This window comes from Halichoeres trimaculatus, unplaced genomic scaffold (genome assembly GCF_033239565.1).
Source record: "Halichoeres trimaculatus isolate MK-OKI-2021-1 unplaced genomic scaffold, fHalTri1.1 fHalTri1_scaffold_1, whole genome shotgun sequence".
In the NCBI taxonomy this organism is placed as follows: domain Eukaryota; kingdom Metazoa; phylum Chordata; class Actinopteri; order Labriformes; family Labridae; genus Halichoeres; species Halichoeres trimaculatus.
In genome coordinates this window covers 32,358,117-32,381,669 of record NW_027437179.1, presented here as the reverse complement: position 1 = coordinate 32,381,669, position 23,553 = coordinate 32,358,117, and the positions used below count along the sequence as shown (strand labels likewise).

Genomic DNA, 23,553 nt, shown 5'->3' with positions numbered 1-23,553 from the left:
AGTGTAATTGTCCTGTTTATCAGTTCTATTACAGGCCTCCTCCTCCAGGCATCAAGAGAGGGCCATAAATACACAGGTGCTGTGGAGTTACAGCGTAATACCCTATCTGACTTGACAGATCTCTAATAAACAGAGCATCCTTCACTAAAAAGAATTATGCTATCTGTTCCAATGTCTTCTAGGGTGCAATGTCTCTCATACTAAAGCAATCACCAGAAGAGTTCGATACCAATGCTGTCAAAATCATCATTTATACCTGTCCTTGTTTGAGATGAGTCTCACTGTTGAATATACCATTTTTGAGTTAAATGACAAGTTATGAAGTCTTCCTGCAAGAGATAAGATGACATGAATAATCAAAGTGAAAGATGCAAAACTGTGAACGAGAAGTGACATGTTTGTGAATTAGCTTTCGTCACTGAAAACCAGTCAAATTTCTTTGGGTTTCAGCAGTCTTTCTGGATGATATATGGTGGCACTTCAACTCTGTTTAATTTATTCAAACAAATAGTAAATAATACATAGAGAGCAAAGGAATCTGATTCAATATTTAAATCAGTCTGTCACTGCTTCACACTCTAGCTAAGGAAATCTGAGCTTTCTGAGTTTGACTTCCGCATATCAGTACCATATTTCACCCAAAGCTTTTTGGATAGAAGCAAAAGTCAAATGTGTTTAAGTATTGTCTCTGAAAAATATTTCAAGAGATTTAATTACAATGGTAGAACAACTGGTCAGAATAACAGGCCAACTGTTCATTAAACAAAGCAGGACATCAGACCATAAACTTTAACATCAAAATTATTCATTTACTTGTTTTTGTTTCCCTGAATAGTGGTATATGGAGTGCAGCTTCACAGTATAGAACAATAAACTGTAATGAAAATAAAAATAATAAATGCTGCAAGTGTTCACTGACTGTGAAGCCCAAAAAATTAGAGCTCCCTCTAGTGGATGGCCATAGTATCAGTCACAAACCGCACCTCCTCCATCATAACAGATCGGTAGTTGGTTCAACTATTAGATCAATATACAGCTTGAAAAAGTTTTTCTCTTAAACATGCTTTCTGTCATTGTAGTTTTTATCTTTTGGACTTAGGTCTAAGTCTGTTTTTGTGTTTTTTTTAGCTTCACTTTTTAAAGTGTGCAGAAATTAAGGCATATTATCTATTCTATGCACAGTTAATGAGCATTACACAGATCAGCAGCACTGATCTGACCTAAACAAATTCAAGCAACTTAACAGTCCTAAATTAAACATACAAGTCAAAGATCTCTGTACCATTTCATAACCTGGAGTAAACAGAAGGGAAATCAATGCTTTGAGACATTGCTTTGAAATCCAGAACACAAGAAATATTCAGTACTTAGCTTAAAGTTTACACTTTCTTCAAAATTCTTAAAAGTGAAGATAATTACCCTACAATATTCCATTGCATTATTAGCTTGCTAGTAGCAGATGCTAATTTAGCTTAGATTAAATCAAAGTTAAATATTGTTGTATTTGAATGAAGTTCTTTTTTTCCCCAGTAAATAATGATATATTTTCTTTGCGGGAAATATCTGGTCTTAAGAGACTGAACATGTTTGTTGGAAAAACAAGCACCTCTAATATTACATCAAGTCATTAGCAGTTAACACTGTATTAACTCTTTTCATCAATCAAAGCAACTCTGCAAAGTTTTTGTTAGTTTTTCTCTCCACTAACACAACCTGTGATCAAATGCAAGCGCTAAATTGGGGGGGGGGGGGGGGGAACTTCCTATGTAGTAAACAGCTTTATTTATTTATTTATTTTGTTTCACAGCTTTTGGCACCACAGCCTTCTTTTTGATTTATCTTTGACTCAGCAGCACTAACAGCTGCTTGATGGCTGTGGCCAACTGCTGTCGAGCTTTTGGCCCACTGCTACAAGACTCCACTGGTTTGCTCTCATGAAAGCTAAAAAGAGAAAGTTGTTTGACAGTATTAGGCTCAAAGTTTCCTGCTGTGAGCTGTCTGTTCTTGGAGTATTTTCCCAGGGTAATCTTATTGATTAACGAGCTAACTCAAAATTAGCAGCTAATTGAGGCTACATAGCAATGCTTTGTACAGGAGTAGACCAATATCCCATCCTTAACAAAAAAAAAAAAAAAAAAAAAACTTTAATTGTGATTTATAAAAATCCATTTTAGACAGCTATCATGCATGTACATTTTATTCCAGCATACAGTTTAGCTTTATTCAGCAAACTGAATTTTAAGGAGACAAATTGACTCCGAAAAGAAATAAAGTCAGCTAAGCTTTTTCAAATCCCATCAAGGTATCAAGAGATAAGCAAAAACGGTGGCAAGAATCCCTTTTTCTTCAACACCAGTTGACAAAATAGGTTTTGGCACTGGGTGTCATTGCAGGACTGAATTGGAAATACCTTAGGAACTACTGAGCGCTGTGATTGAAAAGAAAGAAGCTGGTAACATGACAAGGACCACAGCAGCGATTAATATCATTTGCCAGTAAATCCAGGTTTCTCTGGTTTTCCAATCATAGCTGAAGCTCGAAGCCACAGCGGCAATACAAACTGGGACGGCTTCACAATCCCCTGGCTCAGAAGTATTGTTATGTCTCTTGGGTATTATCTTACAAAGCCCATTATTCTGCAGAAACAAAGAGGGAGACACAGGCCTGGAACTGTAGTACTCCAGTGTGCATGCAAACACACACAGAATCCACTGCCACATGCACACATGGTGGTTTAATCTTTGCAAAGATGTGTATTATCAGTACAAATCCCAGCATGTCCTCCGGATTACTGTTATGTGCATGCAGCTGTGCACCATTAAAAACAGATGTGACATCCTCATGTTCTAAAGAGACTGATAATATCTGTACTACAGAATCAGCAATGTGTAAAAAACAGGCAAATATTTACATCACATGACCTACTGGAGTCAGTAATTTCTCATCGGATGGTCATTGGATTAAGCCTGTGCAGTCATAATCTCTGCTGCTGTCTGAGGCATATGCACTTGCTCATTCAAACGTAAGCCTGCTCTCCAACGCTGTTGTTAAATGAGCACTTGTGTTGCAATTTCAACACAAGCAGTGTGTGCAAAATTGCAGATTGCACTGCTGTTCTGCAATTAAGATTTAACTGGTAATGTGTTTCTGCAGGCAGCGCTCGTGGTTAGATTGTTTCAGTCACTCCCTCCACTGATTTCCAGCCATCGAGTTGAAGAGGCCTTTCGAGAGTATGACAAACACACTCTTTACACTGCATTAACTCTGTAGCTTTTCAGATAACTGCTGTGTTGAAATTACCTTATATAAATACAGCTGAAGTACAGAGAACTTTATCTGGAGAACTAAAGACGACAGAGGTCCCAGAGAGAGAGTGCGTTCTGGCTAAAAATGACACAACTACTGTGACTCTTCAAAGATATTTCAAATCAAACTGCCATGAATCTCCATCTAAAAGCTCGACTTATCTATGTTTTAGAGTGTAGTCAACACTGCTCTGTGAAAAGAGCCTCATCTCACTGGAGAGGGAACTTTCCAAACTGTCTTGGCAGGATCTGCTTTGTAACATTGCTAACTTTGTTGGCTGAGAGTCCCAGAGATTTAGGGTTTTTTGTAGGATTGCAAATCTGAGTTGGAACTTACTCCTCAGGGTTTCGTGCAGTGTGGGATCCAATCTGATTTTAAACTGTTGACTACATCGTTTTCTGTGTCTCTTTCTACTATTTTTTTAGAGTTTCAAACAGATGCGCATATTGGGTGGCCTTAAGGAATTATGATGTCTTTAAGGTTGTTGTTTTCATTTACATTTTCAGCAGGTTTATGCTAATACAGTTTTCTACCCTCAAACTAAGCAGTCCTTGTTACCCAACTTCACCCCTCCTTAGTTTTTCTGACAAACGCCCCTATATTTAGTATAATGTCAAAAATGTCTTGAATTGTTGTTTCCAGTTTATTTTTTCCTATTTTTGGGGCCCTTTGCAGCTCTTAATGATCTTTTTCTATTTTTGCAAACATATTTTCTAACTGAACCATTCTTAGTCAAGGAAAGGTAAGACAAAGTACAAAATTCAAAAAGGAAAATTACTCCTGTGTACAGCTCCCCCGAGCAGAGGATGTTTGTGTTCAAGCTTCTCTTGTGTTATATCTACATGGAAATTTGAAATGTTCTTTCAATGGAAAATTGGGTTTTTAGCGTACTTCTTCTAATACTGCTGAAAGTCCCAAAGCAAGCACTAATGGGGAGATTAGGAATATATTAAGCAGTCTAACAAACCCACACAAAAAAACACACCCTTTCTCTTTTTCTCTCAAGTTACGCTCCTCTGACACTCTTTCATTGCCTCTCCTTGTTTTTTTTTTCCCTATCAACACCACAGTTGGTCAGATGAATAAATTAGCTTGCCAGTTTTGTGAGTTCAGTTCCCAATGAGATGCCCTCTCTATCTGAATCTGCATATTGCCTCTTTCACTTCTTTCCTGCCTGGTAAAAACATTCAAAATAAGCTCCTTTTTTGTTTATACAAATATTTCTGTCTTCCACAAATAGTGGAATAAGTAACCTAACTCAAATTAGACACAATGGCTTTCATTTGCAGTGACTCATACAGTCTGAATGACTGAAGTGCTCATGTTTCTGTGCACATGTTGGCTTAGAAACAGGACTGCTGAATATGGAGGGGTACCAGCATCACGCTGTGCATTCCTTATATTTTAATGACTGATTTAATCCAGCATTATAACACTATTAATGTTCTCAGCAGAAAAACTGCAGCATATTGTCTGTCTTAAATGGACTGAAAGAGGTCGCACATTGTGATTTACAATCCCATAAACCTTACGGTAGCCTATTTACAAAAAACATTGGAGTCTTTTGGAAAATCTGCTGAGCGGTCAAAAAATCATTACGAACACAATGGTGAGATGAATCTATGATATTTCACGAGGATGTATACCCAAAATAGAGATAATTCTGCAACATTTGTACATGTTGTTCATGTTATGGGGGATGTGTGTGCCTATATTTGAGTTTTTACAGCAGTAAATGGTATAAAATATGGTATTTGCTATAATCATGAATCAGTTTCAACACTAACAGTCAGAATTCAGAATTCAAATGAAGCCTTGTGGTCATATTCTGAGCTCTATATTGCTGCGCTCTTTCTGGGAGCTTGCAGTTACTTGCCAAACATTGCAGTTTCAATAAAAACATCAAAGGGAAGAATGCAGGGCAAAGATCGGACAAGAACTAAGAGTCAGAAGCCCAAGTAGACAACCAAAATCCATAATCGTATCATCAAATTATCCTATTGGTTTTTACTGAAGAAAAGACTTCTCTGCCCACTTGATGTGATGCATTCAATGACCCCACGATGTTTTCATCTGCTGCCTCCACTTTTGCCTTCATTTTAAGAGATACATAATTGATGCATTACCAAGTTTACTAACAAAAACTTATGACTCATCTACCCTGGTCTACCTTTTGACTCTGAGAGGTGCACTCTTGGTAATGTATTGGTTAACATCCATCCAAATGCAAAAGACTCGGAGGAGGGAGGGATTATATACAATTCAAAATTTTAAAAAAGAAATGTTTATTTAAATGCATTTACCGTTTCAAGATTATAAAAAAAGAAACAAAATGTCTGAACACTGTACTGGACATTTTATAAAATAAATGGTATAGGGCCAGTACTGTTGCAAGAAGCTCATAAATTTCTGTCAAGATCAAGTTTTGAAAAAAAAGTTATAAAGTCTCACTGTTTTCCCTCTGGTAGCATTGTGGGAAATCTAGTGTTTGCACATTTCAAAGAGTTCTTCAGCACCTGAGCTCTGTTGCTCAAATACAGAAAGGCCAAATGGACCCAGGAGGGATCACAAATGTTGATCATCAGTGATCACCACTGATGAGACTGCATACTTTATTTGTTCATTTTTTTCAGCATTGTGAGGTATTAGTCAATACATATATCTATTAGTTACAATCATTTTTGTGAGTCACGAATAAAAGACAGAAGGAAACAATATCAGACACCAGAAACAGAGATACTAAAGAATGTTTTGAATACAGTGATATTTTTACTACTTTTTCTCCTGTATTTTCCTGGAGATCCTACATGTAACCATGGCTGCATTGTTCACATGTGAACTCAGCTGTTAGCAGCCTGTAGTATGTCAATGCTAACTGGTGTAAGGCCTGATGTCTTCCCACAAGGTGAGGAGTAGGAGTTTAGGACAATGTGCTGGTTCTCAGGTGTGAGCTAAGAAGTGACGACATGGACCTGTCCTTCCATCCATCGTTATTGGGAACGTAAGATCTATCTCCAATAAGATGGACCAGCTAGCCGTGCTAACCCAGCAACAGAGGGAATTCCAGAGGGCAGATTAGCATCATGCTATTCACAGACATGGCTAACGGAGCTAACATCAGACACCAACGCTACATTGGAAGAGCTTCACCTGCTGTGAGCAGACAGGATCCAGGAGACAGAGATGGAGCATGACTGAAGAAGCTCAGTCCTGGACCCTGTGGAGGTGGAGGCTGGCTGAACTGGACAATGATGGCCAAGCTGTCATCATCTATTTTCTTATGGAGCTTTGCACTTTCTATACACTTTCTTACTTTTGTTTTCTTGATTGCTGCTGTGACTTCAATTTCGTTGTACTTGTTACAATGACAATAAAGTTTTATTCTATTGTTATTCTATTCTTTATTTTGGTAAATGGATACTTAGGCTCTTTATTGCACCTGAAGGGAAAATTCAGTTTGGGACATATTCTGTCTGATATTAACACATTGATTTGGAACTGCTTGATATGGACAGCTCTGATTGGTCATAACTTTACAACTAGAGCATAAAACTGCCAGAGTGACAGGAGATGGTACCATAAGAGTGAATAGTTCCACCAATCAACGAGAGCTCCATTCACAGTGTATTACAGAAGTGTGGGTTAGCTGAGTTAATGAATGTAATAGATCAGTGTAGTGACATGTTAGAGAGTCAAAAGCTTAAGATTGAAATTTTCCCATTAGGATATGCTTGTGATAATAATTTTTTTGCCTTCATCTTCTTAATTTTTCCAGAAGACAGTGAGATCTGATCATTTTGAGTCGTGAAGGTCAGATGAAGGAGAGAAAAGCTACAGCAGTTAAACAGAAGATGGAATTATAGGCCACGCTCCTTCACCAAGGCTTAAATTGGACAGAGGGATATACCCTAATATGTCATCACTATGACTCAACATGGCACCTCAGTGGTCATTAAGCAGACAAATGATGGTCCGGGCTCAGCAGAGCAGAGGCTGCTGGAAATGTTGCAGATTGTTGCAAGACACCAAATGAACCAAGAGACAGAAGCAGAAACGTCTCATGCTTTCCATTTTCTAAACTAGTTTCTGTGTTCAGGGTTTTGGGGCTGTGGTATATCCCAGCATGCATTGGTCAGCCAACACATACATACTTTTAGGGAACTTTATAATGTGTTTTATGCAACATGAAAAGATACAGGTACAAACACAGGAAGTGGACAACACAAGAGTAGAAAAGTGATTTCAAAAGTTTGGCATGTTTTCCTGCAGCTATTAACTAAAGAAAAAGCAAAAAAGGAACATAGCATGTCCAATTCAGATATATACTATCCAACTACTGCTAAACCCCCCACATTACACATCAAGTTCCATTAATTTAGTGTTATTTTAGTGACATTTCAGCCGGCTCATATGGGATTGATTATTTTACACTTGAGACACCAAATGTTCACAGTGCAATTACAGCGCTGAGATACCACTAAAAGGGAGAAATCTGAGTCTAATGCAAGTTTCTCATTGACTGCTTCCAAGGGAGTCATGAGTATTATGTCAAAGTTTCATGACTTCTTAACAAAAAAAGCCTTTTTCATATCCTCTTGGGTACACGGCTGGAGGATATTATTGAACTCTGTTCTATAATGAAGCATTGTGCAGATTGTGCTTTTCTTATTGAAGAAAAATGAGCTCTAACACAGTATTATCAACAATGTGTCAAACACAGTGAACTGGAGGCTTTGATGTCCAGCACAGAGGGTTTGATTGATGGTTTTCTGACCATAATCTGTGATGAGAGGTGATTGTTAAAGCAGTCTGACCTCAGTGTGCACACAGGGAAGCTTACAAGCCTGCAGCACAGAGAAAAAAGTCTGTAAATGATCATTTATTTAAAAAATGAAAGTAACCATGTAGATGTTGTGTGCATGTTTATGCCTTCTAAAGGGAGTAAACACTTTTTATTTGAAGTAAAGTTAGTTGAAAGTTCAGACTAGTTCAGCACAGCATCCTAAAGTTCCTAAATTTATATCCAAGTAGGAAATGTTTCCACAAGGGAAGAGTCTTTTGAACCTTTCAGCCTAGACGCATGCTCTAACGTTCCTGTGTGATGTTTCTGTACGTGCAAGCTCCTGCACTTATCTGAGTGCATGTTTGTGTGTGTGTGTGCACAAGTTTGGATAAGCAAGCTTTACCCAGCAAAAGCTAATACCATTAGTAAGACCGTACAACCATCCCCAAGAGTGTGTTCTCAATGCATAATTCAACAAACACATAAAAACTTGAAAAAAATGGCATCTTTTTTGGTGTTTGTGTGCCGGTGGGTGGCAATAACAGGGGAAAGCTTTAAGGAGTATTTCAAACCCATAGCATGCACTCAAACCTTTTCTATTCAATCATGCACTCCCTTCTTGCTGGGAAGATGTCCAGGACACAATAAAACTCATAATTTCTGCATCACATCATTGTTATTCAGAGGGAGTTCATTTCCTCGTGTCTGACAGAGATTTGCTCCAACAGCTCAGTATTACTTTAACCACAATTACGCGAGGATGTCTTTTTCCATTATGTCTCTGCAAGGTGCCAACTGCATCAAAACAACCTAGTTCCACTACCAAGGAGTCCCTCAAAGGGCTGTAATAAGAGTTATTACTCTGCCAGGAGGTAGTGATATCCACAAGGACAGGGGACACATTTTTTGAGGCTTCCACTAACCCACAGCTGGCTGCAAAGTAACTGTTCAATTTTATGCCAGTCAAACTGTTGGTAGATTATTGTATCTCTTTGATGCTACATGGTTTTTATTTTACAATTACAGCAGCCCGATCTGAGGTCTCCAATACTATGATGTAGGTCCCACTTTATGTCAGTATGGCATATGGCAAAAAGAAAATATGAATAAAAAGGAATTCAGGTTAAAAGGGTTGTGAGGAGTTTCCAAGTGATCTTTAAAAAGTCTTCCTTCGAGATATATGCTTGATCATTATCCATACTTTAAATACTATTATTATATTATCAGCACCAATGTAGATTATTTTGAAATGCTATTTCTTAGCTTTTTGATCAGGTAGAAGATAGGATTGATTTATGGCTTGTCTAAGTCAGCTTCTCCAGCTGACAAAGTTTAGTAGTGAGAAGAGAAATCTGTGTTTTCTCTGCTGAAAACAATTTCTTGGATTAATTTTGGAGTGATGGTGGACACTGGAGCCTAACTGGCGGACAGAAAAAGGACAAAAGAGCAGAAGAAAGCTAATTAGGGGAGTGATAGAGCCTGAGCTAAAGGCTAAATTACGGGCTGAATTGTTTGTAATTATCTTGCAGCAGTTATTCTGCAGTGGTCTGTTTAAACTTGAGAGCCTACCAATAAAATGTAGAGTGAGGTTTCATTAGTTCTGTTTGGTAGATGACTGGCAGGACATAACAAGGATTCACTAACATTACATATTACATATATTTCTTAGAGCACCGAGCTGCCAGTAGCGCTACACATAGCCAGCTACTAAACTACAGTTAAAACTTACAACATTTGCTTGTTGTCAAATATCTTACCTAATGTGTTGTGTCCAATTTGTTCCGATCCAATCTCCATTCAATTCCAAAACAAACCCATACCTGGTTAAAAGTCATGTCTTCACAACAGTGTGCCTGAGACTCTGGGCCAAAAGGTGGCGATGCAGTCTAATTTAAACAAATCCTCCTCTTGGCACATTTAAATATCTGAGGTAAAGCTGGCTGACTTGTGGATTACATTTTATGACTTTAAGACAATATCACCACATTTGCATCAGTTGTTACGACATGTCAAGCGCTGAGCAGACATATCTTTAATTGTAACGATGTTAGGGCTCAAAAAAAAAAAGAATAAAAAAAAAATACGTGTATGAGACAGATCAATCTTTAGGTTTTAGAAAAAGGCTATCAAAAGTATTTTGCTGTTTCATAACTTACAAAATTGAGCCAGTTAAACCCACATAATTAAAGCCAGCAATCACTGACAATTACAATGCCAAAGGGAGAAGGAGAGATACAGTGATTTTCCATGACAAATTATGCATTTATTCAGTTACTTATTTATAAAACAAAAAACAGCCATTTCTCAAGTGCAGTATTCATAAAGCAGGGCTTTTCTGTTACAACTGATGTATGTGACAGACCACAAGCAGACTGCTTTTATTTTACAGCCGTATAAAGCTACTGTGGCAATTTTTTGACAACCCAGACAAAGCAAATTTTACTCTGTTTCTGCAATCAGCTCTGTGTTTCATGCCAAACATCATTACACTATTCATCACTTCTATTCATCAGCCACTAGATTAAAATGTCAAAGAGAGAAGAGAATGAGAAAAAAGCAAGCAAGCAAGAGAACGGGGGATAGATAAAGACGGGGAAAAGTAGCCAAATTCTGTCTCAGTCACTCTGAGAAGCCAGATGTCTGTCGCTGGACTGAATTACCAAACACTGAATAAAAGCTTTAAGAGCATCATTTTGACAAATACACAAATTCTGAACTGTTGTTTGCTCATTCATCTATTGTCTTATCCGCTTACTCCTACTCCAGGTCACAAGGTGCTGGAGCCTGTCCCAGCATAGATTGGACAGAAGGCTGGAAAATACACTTGACAAGCTGCCAATTCACAGATGGAACAACATAGCTAGACTTTAACATTTTCATCTATGGACAATCTGTAATCTTCCTTCGCCCTTACATGAATGGATCTGAACTATGGCAGGTAACTGGGACAGCTGGAGGAGGTCCAAGTGTGTGGGTTTCTCTTTCTTAGCAACAGTTTTTACTGAACCACAGGGCTTCAATTCAACTCCTCAAAACATCCACACTGACTTGGATGCCTGAGGCTTAATGTCATATTGCAAAGAAATCTTATTTTGGGACAAATATTTATAACTTCAACTCTGACTTGCATCTAGATTACTTCATATTCTTCATGTTGTTAAAGTTACAGGTTATGTGGATCCCACGTCAGGATCCTAGACTGTGTGAAAAATATAGGGGATGAATTGTGTTTTTCATCACCATTGAATAAGCATTTCATGGTATAAAAATGTCATTAAAAAAAGCTTTTTATCTATTGTTTATACTAGCTACTGGTTGTACTGTGACATAACCAATAGAATATGTTTGTGGGGCATCTACAGGCAGTTTGATTTTGACTTCTTAAATATCAAAACTAGAATATATATTTAGATCATATCCATTTGTATGTCACATCCAACTCAAAATAACCACTATGCAGTCATTAAATGGATCTCCATCTTTTCCTGTCTAAGGGGGGAGAACCGTTCAAATGATTTTCTACTTGCGGGCATGGACTATCAAATAGTATTTATGCCTACAATGCCAATCTCTGTAAGTTGTGTCAAAACCATTACCAACTGTACATTTACAGTTGACAAAAGGTGCTTCTGGGTTTCTACGAGGCTGTTTACACAACAACAGTTTCAGGGTGAAACACAAAATTATTGTTGCGTTTCGGCCTTGCGTTTACACGGACACGGCGTTGTAGCCTGACTAGAACACAACCTTTTGAAAACAGTCTCCAGTGTGGAATTTTTCTGAAACACTGTTTTTTATTTCTGTTCTAAACATTACATCATTCTCCACCCTCCACCCTCCTCTGACTGTCTTCCACCAAAATGTGCATCTGTTGCACCATTTCTGCACTGAGTATTCGCCAATACACCATGATCGGCCAAACCCTACTTTGGTGGAGATCTACCAAAAGCTGCTTCTGTACAAGATAGTTATAGCGCCAACTACAGGCCTGGCATGCTTACTACAGCGTTTTTTTGTCCCTCAGTGTCTCCATGTAAACAGTTTTTTTTACTGCGTTTTAGCATTTTTCAGATGAAGCGTCATGTAAACAGGGCCTAAAGTTGCATTAATGCATGTGTCTTTTACTTGCCTCTCAGTCCCTTCCAGCAGAGTCCCAAGGGTAGATGAATGTAAATGAAGAAGTAGAGAGGGGAGGACTAAGGGATATGGCATGAAACCTGTTAAACAAACACCTGCACATCAATAACAACACGCATTTTATCTGTGTTATGTTGAAAACACTATTACAAGAGCTGGAGTGGGACAGACAAGTCCATCCTGTCATTTATGGGCCTAACTGGCCCCTGAAACTGGCCAACTATGACAGCTTTAAATCTGAAACTGGCTCATCCATTATCATGAACTCGTGTTGTCCCTCAGCTTTACCAGATCCCTGATCCTCTGCGCTGTCAGTTGCAAATCATTAAGATAAAGGACTATCCTAATCAGCACAATGGCCTCAACTATTGTTGTTATGACATCATGAGAAAAAAATGATGTTGTAAAACTTGAAAAACTTGGCAAAATGGACAACTGATGTAGGAAAAAAAGGCTACATAGAGAAAATACTTTGACTCTCTACTTTATTCCAGACCCATAGCTCCATATATCATTACATATAACCTACCATATATCAATCAATGTTATGTATTTCTTGAGGTATTTTCAATACATGACCACTTACAGTTTTCTGCAGGCGTAGTTCATGTTTTGAATTTCATTAACCATGTTCAATCCTGAATTAACTTGCATAACAAGAATCATAAATGTAAAAACCTTTCACCCTTGTTTTCACATTTCTTTTTCACCTCAAATCATCTTCTCTCAGTTACCCTACCAACTTTACTCATTAAATACAAGTTTAATTTCCATGTTCTTCTTTGCAGACTAAGCAAAACACACTCTAAGAAGGAGCCCTTTTCTCCGTTATGGCTGCACCTGAGTCACTGCGAGTCTTTGAAACTGACAGCCCATCATAAATCTCATTTCAGGGACACTCGTCGCCAATGAGCATCCCCAGTCTGCAAAAATGTCACCGTATACTGCCAGTAGATAATCATAGATGAGACAGGAGCTGAAAAAACGTGAGGCGTCCCTGTCAAACAGAATAAAACTCATATATAATGGCATAACAGTCACTTGCCAAGCAGAAAAAAATCAACAACTGTAAAGTACAGACAGTGGAGTTATTGAAATGACCTCACACAGGATTTCATGTGTAAGAAGAAACAAGAAAACAATGCTATAATAACTTTTCCGCATCACCTCTAATCCATTGTTCATTTTAATCTCCTGCATATGAAAAAAAAATCCCCTTACATCTGTGCTCTGATGTGTGTTGTGATTCACTACATTTGTGTGTCTCAATACACATCAAATGTTTCCAGCCTCTAAAAATGTGGATGACTTTTCCTACCTTGGCAGCCTTCATCCTTCCAAAGCCGACACTGACGCAGAAATACACCACCGCATAAGCTCTGCCAGTGGGGTTATGCCAGACTCCGAGGAGGAGTCTTTGTGAACCGTGACATCCAGGTGAAGAACTGCTATTTTACAAAGCAGTTGTTCTTCCCACTCCAGTGCAAAAGGCATAAACATAGACCTGCAGACCAGCTACAGAAAGCGCAACGACTACCTGGATCCAGAACTGGTTTCCTGCCTCTAGGAATTCACGCACATTAAGTAGAGAGATGGAGGAAAACCACAACAGCGCATGGAGAGAATCAGAAAACAAGTTCTGCAATCATCAACACCACTGTATATCAAGTGTGTTTCCATTTTTCACAGCAGTCAGGACAGCTTATCTTTGCATGCCAGAACAAATCTTGTTATTTCAGTTCTGTGGGATGCTGCAGGTCTCTAAGCCCCAGGTTAAGATCATGATTTTCATCAGATCAAACATGTATGTTCTTTTATCTTTCATCACTGACTGAAACCACATGTTTGGTTGCCCCTCTAAGACCTGAAGTACCTGTAGCCATCCCACCTTTGATGCTGCCAAGAAGCTGAAAATGGAGACCAAAGTAACCTTTCTATGAACATACCATCATGATGCAAAAAGAAAATGTTTGCATGTCCCTGCAACTGCCTCAAAGCTCTTCTTTCAACCCTAGCTCAAAGTCCTTTGATGATTTCTTTTACAGAGTTTGCCATTTAACTGTGCTCCGTCCCCTTCAAGTATCCAAAGACACTGATCCCATACGATAGATTTTACTGCATCATTAGGACAGATGGACCCGGCAGCTGTCTGTGTCTTGTTAGTAACCATTTTCTCCTCTTGTTGCTTAGCACTTTGTTGCTTTGCTTTGACTATGATTTACAATTGCATGCTTGTAATCTTTCAAAATGTGAATCTAATAAGAGCTCTGTCCTTGCACTCTTTTTTTTTTTGGTTTGAAAAGTGGATCATTAAGTGGAAACCTTTGAGCTACTTTGAAACAGCAATATGAAGTTGTCAAAGCACCCAGGTGATGCATAAATGTTCATAGAAACTCAACGGAGATGGGTTTGAACTTTTGACACTGACTGAAAACTTTATGAATTTGTTAGATTTATAAACTTGTGTCAAACTAATGAAAAGAAACACCAAAGTTTGCTACATCTCGAGATTTTAAAATAATTTATGTTTCTGTAAGTTAATGGTAGCAGCATTAAAGGAATGATAAAGTGTTGAAAGAAACGCATAAGGTCGCCCATTGCCAGGAATCGGATGGCAATGTTGAGACTAGGGCTGGGCGATATGGCCTAAAAATAAAATCTCCGAATTTTTCATAAAAAATTCGATTTACGATTTTTTTTTTCCTTTTAAAGAAAACAATAAGTACAAATGAAAGAGATAACTCAAAACCAGTTCTGTTTTCATTTTGTCAAAACCTTAATAAAAGTAACCTCTATTTGACTCTTGGAATTTAATTTTCAGCTTTCCTCTGTTTCAGTAACTTCACTTTGTAGTTTTAAAGGAGGCAGACTTATTTACATTTACAGTGAAAGCTGCACCATTTTGTACATTTTGAATTTAAAAACACTGCTAGGAAAAGCGTGTACAGTACTGTTTCAGTGCAATACAGCACTATTCAGATATATTCTACTTTTAAATGATAAAAAAAAAAACACTTTGTTTCTATCTAGTTTTATTTTTTAAGGCTGTAGCCTATTTATCCTTAAATTTTAAACAAACAAATAAGTAAAAATAAATGCTATTTATTCAAGTGTGGGCTCACAAATTTCATGCCTCCCTGCATAAGTCAGTGCCCTGGTCAGGGCACCCCAGACTAAAAAGTCTGGTCCGCCCCTGCTTGACAGAGCGCACCTCGATGCTGGTTCATTATGTTGCTCTGCTCGTCAGCAGATGAATTTATGCTGAATGGATGATTTAGTTGGTGGAACAGAGGGAGTTTCAGGGAAAGAGAACTCAGCTTTACCCAGGTAAAAGTTAAACACCTTCGCAGTCATGTCTGTCCGAGCAGCGCCGCTCTGTTCAATCGCCTATGGTCGACCCGTCTCCTACCCTGCAGCCTACTTTCACAAATCATGATCCATCCAAATCACCATAAGAAGAGATTTTCTTCAGTAGAGTGGGGATGTTCTGAGAAAAACTAATGTATATTTCTTTACTGTCTAAATCTCAAAATGATCAGAGTATTAACTTCATCAATAATCTGCAGGTGAACCTAAAAGTGTCTCGGCTTTGTAAATGTTTCAGTCAAAGATCTAAACTCCTGAAAGGCGACAAATAGAAAACAGAGTATTGGAGGAAAGGGATTTGAACGTTTACTGGCGAGAGGTCTAGTTTATATCAACCTCTTTGGGTTGTTGATACTGACTATAAGGAACGCATATCCGTCAAGGTGCTGGGTGTCAAAGACGCACAAGAACATTTTTATGATATTTAGGTTTCTGTTGTTTTGTTAGTGAACTGTTAAATCATGATGCAAAAATCGAATTTTTCATTTTTTAAATCGTCCACGAGGAAAAATTCGAATTAATCGATATAATCGATATATCGCCCAGGCCGAGTTGAGACCATCATCATGTGTATGTACTGTTCCCCAAAAGGTAGGAAAATCATCACTGCAAAAACTCCAAACAGGTCAGTCAAGTCTTTTTTTTTATGTTTAGTGTAAACCAATGGCAACAGATCATTGAAGCAGAAGCAGCCTGAGTGTTGAATCCGACCCTCAGAAAAAAAAAAAGGAAGACTAGGGTAAATTTTCCACAGTTGTCTCCTTTCCATAACATATCAAAATTTTCTAACATTGAAAAACAGTTGTGTATTCAAAGTACTGCTCACCTCCACCTCTTTTTATTAACACATCGTGTCAGGAGGGGCTGCTAGCTGAGCTGCTATTGGTTTATTTGACCCCAGATCCTCTCCTCCACGTACCTTGCTGTCCCCCATATCCATCTCTCCACCAGCTCTTGAATTCACTCCCCACTGGTCTCCGCCACACTTAGTCTCTCTCAGTCTCACTCTTCAATACTCTTCTCAAAACACATGTGTAAATGTGCTTACTCTGTCTGATTCATTCCCTCACTTATCCTTTTTTTTAGTATATCATTCTTTTTATTGTGTATCTATACATTGTGCTTATGTATTTTAACTTTTGCACTTCTTTTAGATTGTAAGGTGTTCCTAAGGTGAGTGTCTTGAAAGGTGCCATTCAAATAAAATGTAGATTTATTTATTTTTCTGTCAGCTCATACTGTTCCTTATAATCCATTTTTTTTCCTGAGTGTTTATGAGCATAATGATGGATGAAAAAAATTGAAATAAATGACCAAACCGTTTCACAATAACACAAAGTGTCCCCATGGGTCTCTTATGCTGAGATTTGAGGGCTGCAAGCTGAGCTGCTTTTGGCTTATATGTCAGTGCACCACTTTTCATCCAAGTGAGTTTTCTCCTGTGTCTCTTTAAACACAATAACAGTCAAAGGGGCTGTGAGGAGTTACTAAGTTATTTTGAAAAAGTCTCCCTTCTAGATATATGCCTGATCGTAATCCAAACTTTAAAATGAGATTATCAGCACCAGTATTGCTGGTTACAGGTTATTTCAAAATGCTACTTCTTAGCTTACAGATCAGGTCGAGCAGAACTGGATTGGGTTGCAGCATGTCTAGGTCTCAACACCACGCCTCAACAGTATTCATAGTATCATTACTACATTTTTCCCCACAATGCTTTGCTGTTCCCAGTGATTCAATGAAAGGACCTTTCCCTGTAAGTTTCTGTGGATATTACAGTAAATGACTATTGAGATTAGAAAAAAAACAAACAGTTACAGCCTGGAACACCGACAAAGTAGTTAGCTGAATCATTGCCATGTCTTTGAAACATGGCAAGAAAGAAAGAAGAAAAATTAAAAGAATAGTTTCATCTGGATATTGAGGAAGCAGGTTTCATACAACAGAATCAGGCAGCCTCCATACAGAAAGTATAAAGCTAGCACGAGATACACAGGGATTAATGTAACAGCTGGTACCAAGTAGAATAAGCTTCACTTACACAAATCAAATGTGAAATAAATGCTTTAAGAAGCAAATCTAGCCATTTTGTTCTGCCTCCAGTCTCTAGGCTAAAGTAAGCAAAGCCAAGAAATGCTGCTGGATGTTACTTCAAATTTAGAGTACAGGCCTGAGATGTATCTTCTTTCTCAAAGACAGTAAACAACACTTTTTTTAGTTTATGCAATCCTTTTAAATTTCGGTGACTTGTGATAAACATGGTGTTGGTGAAAGTTTCAACAGCATAGTCAATTCTAGAAAAAGAGTTTGGGATTGCCTGCTCCAGCTCAGTCTCAAAGCAATTCAACCTCTAACACTGCTGCAACAATGAAGAAAAACCCCTGTATTAGTAAGCTGTTTCATCACGAGTAAAAGCAGCAAAAAAAAAAAACCTGGTGGAATTTCCACAGTGGTATAGAATTGCTGGATCAAAGTGTTGCCTGTAAGCGTCTCCTTGAAATCAGGTGCAAACAGGACTGGAAAATCACGCATGGAGCTCGTCCACAGCCCTCAGCTCTCTATCTCCTCCTGCCCAGCGATTCCATCACAGAGCTCAAGAGTTAATATGGTTGATGCAGTCCCTGCCCTGAGGGGGTAATGAAGTGACTAAGGGCTGACCGGCCCTGACCGCGCGACAAGACAGCAGGTGTGAGCGGTGAAGGGTGTGACTGCTAAAGTGTGTGTGTGTGAGGAGGCAAGTGTGTGTGTCAGAGGAAGTACGCTAAGCTTGCTGAGAATGAGTCAGGCACCTAACCACAGGTCCAGATCAATTAGTTGGCCTAATCTGTCCTCTCTCTGTTAGCCATAAAGATCCCCTGGTTTACCCCGTATCTGTCATCTTTACTGCTACAGCACTGCCATCTATCAGCCTCTTTCTTCTTTCTGCTCTCTCTTTCCTCCTCCTCCTCCTTCAATCTCTCCTACTGTCTCTCAGAGTCATCCCTCCTTTACACACTGCGTTTATGCTCCAGCTTGGTAAACGGTAATCAATGTCTCACAACGGTGGACTGCTTCATCTGAACGATTTTTTCGGGGAGGGCTCCAGTGCAAGTATCTGAGCGTGTTTCTGTACAAGTGTGTGAGGGACAAAGAGAAAAGTGACGAGGAAAAAAAGAAAAAAGAGCCACAAAATGACAATGCAAAAGAGGTAAAACTTACTGCTAACACTACAAACCAAGAGAAGAAATGAAACTGCTGGATGCTGCTAAGCATCTAAATTTGTATATGTACAGTGAGTATATATCTGTGCCTTGGTGTGTGTCTGTTTAAAAATGTGTGAAATGCCTGCCTGGAATTGGCACTGACTCCAGAAGCTCACAGTAATGCATTCACTTTTGGTACATAAATCACAATCAGCCCATTCTGCCATCTGGGTTACTGCTACATGGCCCCTGTAATGTACACGCTGGTTAGACCACCAGCTGAATAAATGAGGAGTCCAGGATACAAAGCAGATACACGTCTGAAATGGACAAAAATGTTATCCTTTTCTCCTGCAGAGAAAGAGTTTTACATCCCTACCTTTTGAAGGATGTGTGTTTTTGAGTGTGTGCACCTGCGTATCTGTCAGTCAGGTGTCTTAATACACCACCGTGCAACAAAGAAACCCTACGCCTACGGTAGCTGTATATAAGACTGGTAAAGTAAATGATGGATACATTTCTAAAACAGACCACAACTGCTAGACTCTGAGGCATTTACAAAAATGTTGCAGTCATTTGACATTTATTTCAGGCGGCAGAAAAGCTCGAAAGCACCCTGATAAAACTTTAAATAATGACTAAACTGTTGGCTGCCTTAACTGAAACACTATAAAAGGGTTCAGTAAAGTGAGGCCCACCATGTCTGTGGTTATTTTTACTTAACTCAACAAAGAAATACGCTCTAAATACTTTAACACTAACTACAAACATATGAGTAAGAACTGAAAACAGGAAAACAACAGAGGTAAGAATAATCAATTTGTGAGGAGATGCAATCTTATGAAAGACTCACTATACATTCTGCTGATCTCTACACAAACCAATTTTTGACCAATGTTATGACCCTTCAAAAATCAATTTCCCAAACAAAAGGTCATAAAGGTCACAAAGGTCACGGTTGACACCCAGGGGTCCTGCCTATTTGACACATTCCCGAGCAGATCAGCGTCTTATTGGAAAATTAAGTCATTGATTGGCTTTCAGGAGCAAAGCCACTTCTCACTTTCCTAAATACCAATTAGCTAAGGATGGGTGATAAAACACAGGACTCCGGCTGTCTTACAAACACATGCAGATCCCCCAGGCATGTAAAAACGCACACACGTGTTTGTGCAAGGAGGATGACATGCCTAAGAAAGCAGGCAGGTGAAAACTCGAGCTTTTCAAACATCCTCGAAGGTCACACAGTAATACCTGAGTTTCAACTGTCCATGGTCACAAGTGTAGTCTCCAGAAGAAAGCATATGTTGTACTGTTAGATTAAGGTGCTATTTCATCCTGATGCCACAGAGATGAATTGTCTTTTCCTCTATAAAACAAATACAAAGTCGAGCTGGGGGCAATCTGATCAATCTTGTGGTTATGATGTGTGTATAACAAAACAGTCCTGTCTTAATAAATCACAGCACAGTTCATCTCTTCTTTTCTAATGAAAGCATTTGTCTGTCTCACTGAGTGACTGCTTTGCACGCATGCAATAGAACCTGATTTAAATTGCTGGCATCAAATCATAATAACAGATTATGAATTGTGAAGGAAGGCAGCTGAATTGAAAGATGAGCATAAAAAGGAGCAGTATGCATGGATTTTGAATCCTGTCCAGGGAAATGATCCATGGACATCCATTAGATCCACGTGGAGATTAAACATGAATGCAATAATGAATTGGAATGCAAAAAAAAAAGAAATGTACTATGTAGAAAGCAGGGATGAAAATGAAACCAACACAAACGAGATGCTTCTACTACACTTATTTCCCTGTCTCCTAAAAATGGGGATTGGGTAAATCCAGATAAACGCAAATTAAGAGTATTGATTCTTGATACTATGAAACGATAGGCTTGTTAGTCTGCATTCAGTCATTCGACAGCGCTGGCTCTACTGCCCAGTGGCACACATCCAACTTCCCTAAATGCATCCTGTTGGCGCATCAAGTGGCTGCAGTCCTCGGAAACGCATCCCACTGTGCAGAAGACGCGTGCAGGCATTTTACACCCCGGTAATTTGACTTAGGAGAGTCAGCAGTGTTGTTCCAACGATTACGCTGGGATGCACATTTACTCGTTTATTTACTTGAACACAGTTGTGTGCACGTTCTTAATCCTGGGGACTTTAATTTCTGCAGCCGAGCCAAACGACATGCAAGCACACTACAACTGCTGATAATTCTTGCTGTGGAGATTTCACAGATTTCTTCAATAAATATATTTTTTTAAATGTGCAGTCATGAAATCTCATGCTGACTCACAACCTTTGCCTTTCTAATATTAACGTGGAAATCGTCCCAATTAGCCTGTTTACTGTGTTAATCATTTTCTTTGATCCGAAGCACGACTGATCTCCTGCGCACGGCTCATTACCGAATGCTCCAAAACGCCGTTAATTGTGTTACAACTGAGGCAACAAGTTATGTGCTCGCCTTCAGCCTTGAAGCTGGGATCCAAAAGCTTCAATGAGATGGAAAAAGCAATCATTAAGCCCCCTTTTACACATCCGCGCACGCACACAAATGCCACTCTGTGCGCATCTGGGCATTCCTGCAGCACAAGCACACACGGAACTCCTTCTTTGCAACATCAAGAGGCATCATGTAAGTCCAGTTGAGTTGTATGTTACAAGACCAAGCCATGCTACTCTTAACTTTCCCCATTCCTAAATTAAAACACCCCGAAGTCCTACCTTGGAAAGCAGACGGCGGGAACAAATGCCCTCGTCTTGACAAGTTGCAGGCAGATGCAGTGATGGCTGTTCAACTTGCCGCTGCTCCCGGGATGAAAGGTGTACGATCCCCTGTGAGATAAGGAATGTGAGGGACAGACGCTCTGTGCGCCCTGTCTGCCGCCGCGCTGCGCGTCTGGAGTCTCCGTTCAGAGAAGCGCAGGGAGGGAGAGGGACGGCCAAGCCGCTCTCGGCACACGGCGCGGTGTGGAAAGCCCCTGGTGGTGACGGAGGGAAGCGACGAGTGAAGGCGTAGAGAGACAGAAAGTGGGAGAGAGAAAGTACTGTGAGGATCGTTGGAGGAGCCAAAAAACAAACAGTGGTACTCCTTTAGCAAGCTATCCTCTGTCATGGCCTCAGTATGGTTTATCTGGATGACACAAGTATGTGTGACAGTCTCAAAAGTGTGTGAAGCTGTTTCAAACAACTCCAACTTCAAAAAAGTTTGAAAGTTGTGTAAAATGTTAAACAAATAAGAACAAATTGGTTTGCAAATTGTGTTAACCTCACATAAAATGAATGATGTTGGCTCATTTTAAATACGATATCAGCATCATGTTTCAAAATTTAGGGAAGGGGAAACAAAACACTCAATTTCTTCTGGTTAAAGGGACTCCTGAAAGGCTGAGCCTCCCAAAATACAAGAGGTTCACTACTCCAGTGGTCCCCAACCACCGGGCCGTTGACCAGTACCGGTCCAGGGGTCAATCAGTACAGGGCCACATATAAAAAATACTCAACTTACATTATTTCAATTTGATTTATTGTCTGATTCTGAATGATGTTTTCTTTTGATGGACAAAAATGGACAAAAAACAAACATCTTTGGAAAGTTTCTTGAAGCAGGGTAAAAGAGCCAGTCAGGAGACAGAAGAATAGCTGGTCCGTGAAAATATTGTCTGACATTAAACTGGTCCGTGGCGCAAAAAAGGTTGGGGACCGCTGCACTACTCCATGGGAGACTGTGTGAGCAAATGGTTTGTCTAGTTCAGAAAAACATTCCCCTGCAAAACTTCATTTTCACCATCTACAATGTACAATACACCCTTAAAAAGACTCTGAGTGTCCAATGGGACAAGTTCAGAAAGCAACACTGGACATCCTTGAGTCTGAAGCTCTCAGGTGGTTCTGTAGTGGAAATCACTGCATGAGCTCAAAGTCATTCCCCCAAAAAATCCCTGTGTGAGGACACATTTCATCACTGCATCAACAAATGCAAGCTAAAATTGTACCATGCAAGGAAGAAGACAAAAATGAAGTGAAGCAAAGTGGAAGACTGCTCTGTGGTCTTTCATCGTCTTTCATTATTCTTTATCAAATCATGAACACGGCATTCTTAAGACTTGGCTTGTCATCAGTGAACTTTGGTGATATCTTGTGCATCACATCTTGTGCTTACAGAATGTGGTATATTGCATTTGCATTATTTAATCAAAAATTAGGCTTTTTGTGACTTTAATCATCAAATTTTGTTTCTGTTTCTGAGTCACTTCTTTTAATTCTTAAAATAGGATTGTGTAATTCCTTGTATTTGAAGCCAACAAACAAAGAGGCAGTGGACATTTTGAATGCAGTGTGCTACACAGTAATGGATCCAAATCTTTTAAAGATTAAGGCAGTTATGGCTCTGACAGAAAAGATGAAGAAGAAGATGTTAATTCCCTAATTTTTGTTTCTTTTTGCAAACTCACAGCTACTTGCAGCAGATGAATGGTTGACCACTTGAGTCTGGTTTTACTTGAAGCTTTAAAGAAGTTTTACCAAGTGCTTGTTTATATTTCTTAAATAATACAACCAAAAAACTATACAGTGAAGGTTACTCTTGTGTTTCAGAGCAACAAATAAACCTGGTGCAACTTTTTTTTTAATTTATTTATTTATTTTTGAGAAAATTGGGGGGAAAATTTGGAAATACTTGTGTCTAATGGATGGATGAATTCTTTCAGGTAATCGAGCTGGTGAACATGACAAGTATCCCTACTTCACTGAAGTTTTTCACCT

The 23,553-nt window shown here is 39.1% G+C and overlaps 1 protein-coding gene across 2 annotated transcripts in view; it reads right to left on the bottom strand.

Moving 5' to 3' along the window:
- cdh22 (cadherin 22) overlaps positions 1–23,553 on the bottom strand; it is a 333,080-nt gene that overhangs the window by 211,431 nt on the left and 98,096 nt on the right. For both annotated transcript variants that reach the window (XM_074667232.1, XM_074667222.1), the window contains exon 2: positions 21,514–21,770. The gene's annotated coding sequence lies outside the window, so the exon portion shown is untranslated. The remainder of the gene's footprint in view (positions 1–21,513; positions 21,771–23,553) is intronic.